Source organism: Hydra vulgaris, chromosome 01 (genome assembly GCF_038396675.1).
Source record: "Hydra vulgaris chromosome 01, alternate assembly HydraT2T_AEP".
In the NCBI taxonomy this organism is placed as follows: Eukaryota; Metazoa; Cnidaria; class Hydrozoa; order Anthoathecata; family Hydridae; genus Hydra; species Hydra vulgaris.
Window position 1 is genome coordinate 47,004,840 of NC_088920.1, and position 7,229 is coordinate 47,012,068.

General features: G+C 30.4%; 1 protein-coding gene across 3 annotated transcripts in view; it reads left to right on the forward strand.

Annotated features, from left to right (window-relative positions):
• LOC100208931 (intermembrane lipid transfer protein VPS13D) overlaps positions 1-7,229 on the forward strand; it is a 241,165-nt gene that overhangs the window by 27,725 nt on the left and 206,211 nt on the right. The window lies entirely within an intron of this gene.

Below are 7,229 nucleotides of genomic sequence, written 5' to 3' on the forward strand. Positions count from 1 at the left end.
ATAATATGAAAATCAGCGGATAAATCATATATTAAAAAATATTGTAATAAGATTAACTAAATTAAGGTATTTCAGCTAAAAAAAATGAAAGCAATCAATTTAGTGTTTGAAAATTTGAACATCAAGGTGACAGTGAAGTGTATTACTTTGCAATCATTTAAAAGATCGTTTACACAAAATAAAACAAAAAAGACTTGTTGAAAAAATTGTGCCGTTGATCTTTAAGCGCTTTTGCTGGCAAACAGGAAACTTTTAAATCAACAAACTGGCGAGAACGTTTGTTTGGTACCTTTAAAGTATAGGTTGTGGTTAAAGGCAGGGTGATAAAATTTTTTTAAGTAATCACAAATGAAAAAAAAACTGTTATCTTTATAGGTTTCAAAACATCGTTTTAATATTGTATAAACAAAATTAATGATATATATATTTTTTTTTTTTTTAGGTTATTTAGGTGCTCCCAGAATTCCTTGTGGTCTTATCACGGAGCACCGCGGAAGAGCATTTAACTTGAAGTTCACGCCTCTTTCCTTATCAATGTCGCTTATTGAGCTAGAGCCGGCGTCGAACCTGGGACCTCTGGGTTCAGAGCCAGAACTCTAACCATTGCGCCACGGCTGCTCAAAATCATTTCATTAATTAATTTAAATTGTTGGTGATCTAAGTCAAAGGGTAATTTCACCTAATTAAATATATTTCCAATGACATGAATTTGATCAGAATTACTTTCATTTACTGTTAATGAGTATCAGTGTTTTCATCGTCATTTTTGTTTTTCTCAGAGGTAGTGTTGATTATGTTTCTAAACACGCATTTGTGACGCTTAACACTTGCTTTAGAAGCGTGATAAATTTTGCAGGTTTTGCAAGTTCTTTCATCAATTTTTTGTTTTGAAAATGATGGGCAGTGCAAATCAAAAGAAGCTTTCATCGAAATTTTTGAACCTATATATCCCAAGCGCTGCGCTAGAGAAGAAAAGTAAAGTTTAGGAATACTTCGTGCTACCTTTGGCTCAGGAATAAAAATTCCTTTAGTAGCACGAGACATTACAACTGGACTTGGTAAAAAACGTTGAGGAAAATATTTTTTCCAGGAACTTCGCCAAGGTTTACAGCAATTCAGAACATCACACTTAACGATCAATAAAAAATACTGACTTTGTCCCACGTGACTTTCAATCCATTTTGAATCTTGCTCTGGTATTGGTGACAGTTGGGAAGGTTCAACATATTCAGCAAAAACAGAATAGCTATCAATTACTATACCAGACCATACCTCAGCTAGAGTTTCTACAGCTTAAGCAAATTTTTTTTTCTAAATTAACGTCAATTGTTTTTCCAGATGCATTTAAATGTGTCCCAAAATGATCATGTGGCAAAACCAATTCTGCTAACTCTCGACTCAACGGAGCCATACGCCTTTCAACCCTGTTATATGCTAAATAATGAGGTGCATGAGTTCCTGTTAGATAGACATCCAAATCCCATTTTATAAATCTTGCAATTGCAACTTGCAATGGTTTGGGAAACCTTGGATTTTCATCAGTACCTCTATCACATGCAACAACAAAGATAGGTTTTACCTGACCTTCTGGAGTTCAAATGTGAAGCTTAAAATTTTCAATTGAAACAAGACGTTCCAAATCACGGCCATGAGTAAAAGCAGTGCTGCTATCATGCTTCATAGATCTAATAGCAATATACGTTGGTCCAGAATATGACACTGCGTCAGCAAATTTGTTTGGATCAATAATACAAGCTGCATAAACAGACGGTATAAGTTTATGTCTGGCAGCCACTAAAAAGTTATGATCTGGCAAACGTACTTGATAATCAAGATGCATCAAAATTGGTGATTGTTTTGTTGCGGCTGCTAATCCTAATGGTACTTTGGCTTCGTCGTCTAGACTTAAATAAAAGCATGAATCTGGACCAAATATTGAACAAATTTCATCCATGTATTGCATGCACGCAAATGTAAATCCAGCATTGATATGCCTATCACAAGCTGTATTAGCAGTCCTGATCAATTTCACTGGAATTGTCTTAATGTGACGTATTCCCTCAAGTGTGTTTGATCGCTTAGGCATCCGTCTTAAATAAGTTGCAGATCGCGATAAACAATAACCCAGTTTTAGTAAGCTTTTATTCAAGTCATCAAGTGTCTTACATGAACGTAACTCGTGCAATCTTCGTCAATCGCAGCGGCTCCTATTGATGCAATGTTAACGATGGCATTAAGAAGATCTGGCTGATCTTCAATTACAGCTGGTCTACCATTTTTTTCTCTATTGAATTTAGAAAGTTTTGATTTTAAGTAGGGCGTGTCATCAACAATATCATTAAGTGTTCGTTTCAAACTTGCTTTCCGTTGTCTTTGACGGATTGCCTCGTGTTTCATTTTTTTAAGACGGGTTTGTTTTATTTTTATTTGCTTTTCTACAAAAATTGATTTTATTTTAAGTTCGTCAGTTATCAATCCTGCACGGCGCACATTTACCAATGTTAACAGCTACTCTTTTAACTGCGAAATTTCAGTTTGAATTTTCTTTTGTTGGGGAGTATGAGGTTTTTGCGGCTGATCAATTGGTACTTTTGTTTGTGGTTTTTGACTTTTTTTGAATATCAAATTTAGAAGAAGTAGCTAGATATTTCGTTTATGAGAGGAAGCTTCACTGCAATAGATTGATTCTTTGATGTTTTAACATTAGACCAAAAAGACATCAACTGACTTTTGCTTTCCATTGTTTTTCGTGTGAGTTTTTTTAAAACTGATTCATACGTCAATTCTTAACTTTATACCACAATTTATTAGCTTCTTTCTGTTGCTCCTGCTTACTTTTTTGTGGCATAGCTTTTACTACTTGTTGGTAAATAATTTTGTACTTTTCATTATTATTCATTTTAATAATTCCGCCTTCAAACTAATTTTTAACTGACTATTTAAAGCACAACTTAAATTTACAAGGTACAATAAATCCAAACGGGGGTTGTTTGTTTAGTTTTGAAATAGTTTATAGTATCTTATTTTCATTATAAAATATTTTTTTAAAATAAAGTTTATAAAATTGTAAAAAATACTTTTAACATAAAAATTTCAAAAATTAATATTTAAAGTTTAACAATACTTTAAAACTTTAGCTTTTAAACTTGTTACCCTTAGCAACACTGTTATCGCGTTAATTAATTAAAAATTAAAATATGAAGAAATTCCAAAATTCTTTTTATACTTCATATTGTTTTTGAAAAGTATTGAGCAATTATTTTAATCAAATGGAACGCTTTGAAATATAAAGAATATCACCACTTTTTGATGACATATTATTATTTTTTTTTTATAATTTTAACTTTTTAACTCATAAAAAAAAGAGAAGGGGGGGAGGGTACTTCAAAAGCGTCCGTACTTTTCAAAGGGGGGAGGGGTTAAAAAGTACGCATAGCAACAGGGGGAGGGGGATCAATTTTTCGAAATTTTTGGCGTACGTACTTTATGGACGACTCCTTAGTTTGAAAAAATGGTTGACGAATTAAATTATCATTTCTTAAGTTGTATTTATTCTTATCCTTTAAGGTATATAAGTTATGAAAAGAAGCTGGGTTGGAGTTTTAGATTTGTACATAAAACAAAGAGTATCAAAAACATTTAGCTGACATATATCAAGAATTTTCATTTAAAATAAGTGAGGCTTGGCATAAGTAAATCTATCTTTAAAATCAATAAGATGAGCATCAAGCTTTTGTTGACGATAAAGAGGCCTAAGTTTGGATTTATTAGCACAACACCAAGCAATATTTGCATAGTTTAAATGATGTTGTTAATCTTTGACATATTGCGTTATATTTCAACACTAATTTTTATATAATATTAATATTTATATTTTAACTAACATGTGTAAAATTCTTATTAAGTATTTAGCTACTTTTCATTTTTGTATATAAACTGGCAATTTTTTCAATGTAAATGGGGCTTGATGATAAGATAGTTTATGTCTTCTGCTTGTTCCAGCTCTCTGTAACAAGCAGAAGACATAAACTGTAAATTTTAATATACGGCAAATAATAATAATAATAAAAAAATAAAAAAAAGTAATAACCCCTTTATACCGATTGACTCCAATTTGAAAATTAATCTTCTATGTACAACCGAGTCAAAAGCTTTTGCAAAATCTAAAAAGGCATTATCAACACAAATACCTTTTTCTTTAAGATCAGTAACCATACCTAAGGTTTCTAGCAGGTTTGTAATGCAGCTTTTTGCTTTTATAAAACCATGCTGATATTTGGTTATTAAATTGTTATCAACAAGGTGTTTCATATTTGTATTTCTGACAAAACTTTTCATTAGCTTGCATACTATCGAGGTTAAAGAGATTGGTCTATAGTTGTCAGCCTTTAAGCGATCTCCTTTTATTAAACAACGGTGTAATGTTTGCTTTGAGCCAAAATTCTGGTAGTGTTCCCAATTCTAGCGATCGGTTGAAAATAATGCATAACGGTTTGCTAAGACTTTCTGCACAATTATTTAGGACTAATGAGTGAACTTTGTCACTTCCTGGAGATTTGTTTACATTAAGTTTAGATAATATGTTTGCTATATCAGTTTCGTTGAACAAAGGAATCGGACAAATTAAAATTGGTACACTTTTCTCATAATGGAATAACTTTAAGATTTTCATCTGTAAATACGGAACAGAAGAACCTGTTTAAATAGTTTGCTATAAACTGTACATCATTAGATAACTCGTTTTTATCGGTAACAAGTGACCTTATGTGGTCCTTTACTGTAAGTTTACTATTGATATAAGCATAAATTTGTTTTGGGTTTTGTTTTGATTGTACTGCAATTTTTTTTTCGTATGCTTTTATGCTACTTTTAACTAGATTTTTTATTCCTTTATTTTTTTCTTTATATTTTTGATTTAGTTCTTTATTTTTAAAATCTGATATTTTGTAACGATACCAAAGGTTTCTCTTCAGTCTTATTTCATGCTTAAGTTGTGCATTCATCCATAAAGATCTTTTATTACTTCTGAAATTCATTTTGTTCGATTTTAATTTAGGTATATTCATCGCAACCCTTTTCGTAAATATTAATAAACTTTAAATAACTCTGACGTCTAAAGTTTTGAATTCCTCGCTCTAATTATAGTTATTCAAAAACTCTGTGAATGTTTTATAATTTCCTCTTCTAAATAGTAGCTTTGTGGTTTCAATTGAATTTTCTATATCCATTCGATCCTTTGGCATGATGTTGAAGTTAAAATTCAGAACTTGATGACCTCTTTGGGTGTCACCTAAAGGCTTAGTGTGAACTAAATTTGATATTCGAAATGGGTTTGCTGTTAAAATTAGATCTAGAATTTTTGTATAATCCTTTAATTTTAGCTGAAATGTTAGTTTTATAACATGTTGCATTAAGTAAGTTTATGGTATTCAATTTACTTTGAGATTGAACCCTCTCACTGTTTATATTAAAAATTAAATTTACTTGAGCTAAATCATTGCTTGGTGAGTTAATTGGGTTTTTAACATTTTTTCGTTGCTATCTTCTTATTTTTATCACTTTGTCCTTTCGAATACCATAATAAAAATCTTCTCTCTCTTTGTTTTCATTTTTTTTCTCTCTACATTCTTGTCTCAATAACTTGGATTTGTATCGTTCTGTTTCTGTTAAGTCTGGATTGATAAAAACTTTTTCATACTTTTTTGAATAACGTAATTCTTTTGCTATTTTCAATATTGAATTTCTTTCAAATTCATCTTTTAGTATAACTATAAACGGGGCTTGTTTGTCACTGTTTGATCGTAACTTTATAATACTTTGTATGCGTACTTGCAATTTGTTAATAACTTTTTCAATAGTCTTTTTGTCGTCTAATTTAGCTTTGCTTTTGTCTTCATTGTCTGAAGCTTTTACTCCAAATATTACAATGTTATTTTCTCTTTTTTCTCGTTTTGCCTGCGACTATTTTGAGCATTTGTTCAAATTTCTTTACTTTATCTGCCCATGTGACGTTTGCGAAAGTAGGTGCTGATTTATTATTTTCTAATTCTTCAACTCTTTTCATTAATTTTTCATTATCGTTGTTGAGTTTTTCGATCAAACTTCTAAACTCTTTTAGTATCTGCTCCTGTTGTGCTTTGTAAGTGTGAAAAAAAAATTATTTTATTTATTTTTATAATTAGTTAATCAGTTTCTGTTAAAACTTTTTATTTTAAAAATGTATTGAAAAAAATCTATTTTAAAAGTAATCGGTACCTACGACTATAACTGCGTCGACGACTTCAACATTTAAATTACAGTAGTTTATTTAAAATTAAGTGAAACAATTAAATAACACAATTACAGAACCGTAAACCTTTTATTTTTTGTTTGAGATGAGAAAACTTACAGAAACAAACTTTTTATGTCAACACTAATGTAAAATAAGGATGCTTATTAAAAAAAAGATCACGCTTTTTTGATACTAGGAATAGAGGAAACGCAAAGTCTAGACCTCATCAACACCATCCTCATTTAATGTTAGTTTAAACGCGCAAAATGGTATTGTATTAATATTACTCTAAGTTATCTATCTTTATCACTATCTATCTGGATCAATAACAGATTTACATCCATGTAAATCTGCTTTCAACTGTAAATCAATTTCAATAAAATTAGAAAATAATTAAAAAGAAAACAAGAAAGGCTTTTTATTCTGGCATTCCTACTAAAGATTTGGGGGTAACATTTTAATTCTTACTACATCATACAATGATAGAACATATTGATTTTTAGGGGGTAATTCGTTGTAAATCTTAGGCTCCCAAGTTTTTTTTTGCCAGGGTTTTCACAGCTATGCTAAACAAAACATTTTTACCTTATTGAGATTTACGAAAACGGCTATTTTCAATTTCCAGCAAAGCAGCACACTAGTGCCTAAGTACCTTGCCGTCAATAAAACTTTCTTTAATATGCTAAGAATCTATACATAGCTTATATATTTGTGAAAATAGAATAAAATTTTTCTTTCAAATGTAAAGCCAAATAAAAAGTTGCAAAAAGTTGGGCGATGAGCAATGAATTTCTATAGATTTAGGTAAGATTGGTCTTTTTACAGTCGGCCGAAAAGCTTCTCATCTGTTTATAAATTTAAGATTTCATTGTCGATAAGTTTAAGGTTCGTAAACTTATGGAATAAAAATAAGTAAAAAAACAAATAATAATAAAAAAAAAAAACTTTATTCAAGATA